The sequence below is a fragment of the Penaeus monodon genome, chromosome 22 (genome assembly GCF_015228065.2).
Source record: "Penaeus monodon isolate SGIC_2016 chromosome 22, NSTDA_Pmon_1, whole genome shotgun sequence".
Classification (NCBI taxonomy): Eukaryota; Metazoa; Arthropoda; class Malacostraca; order Decapoda; family Penaeidae; genus Penaeus; species Penaeus monodon.
The window spans coordinates 42361913-42362226 of NC_051407.1; positions in this window are offsets into that span (position 1 = coordinate 42361913).

Consider the following 314-nt stretch of genomic DNA (forward strand, 5'->3'; position numbering starts at 1 on the left):
TAAACGACGTTCTAGTCTGCTTTTTTTCACTTGGATTAGAGAAATAATTCCTTACCTTGTTTATCATCGTCCGTCAGCACTGGTCGACATCACTTTTACCGATAGTCACACAAGGGTACAAACTTTTTTTTTCTTAATATTCCGATACAGTTCAGCCATTTCTTTACAATTATAATCATGATTCTTTCCTATACCGCCTTCTGAGTTAGATCTCTAATGTACTTGAAGCTTAAATAAACAATTCTGTATCCTCTTTTAAAATTTAACCGTATCTGTGGCTACTGTTCGTAATGAATATTGATAGCATCGCGGAC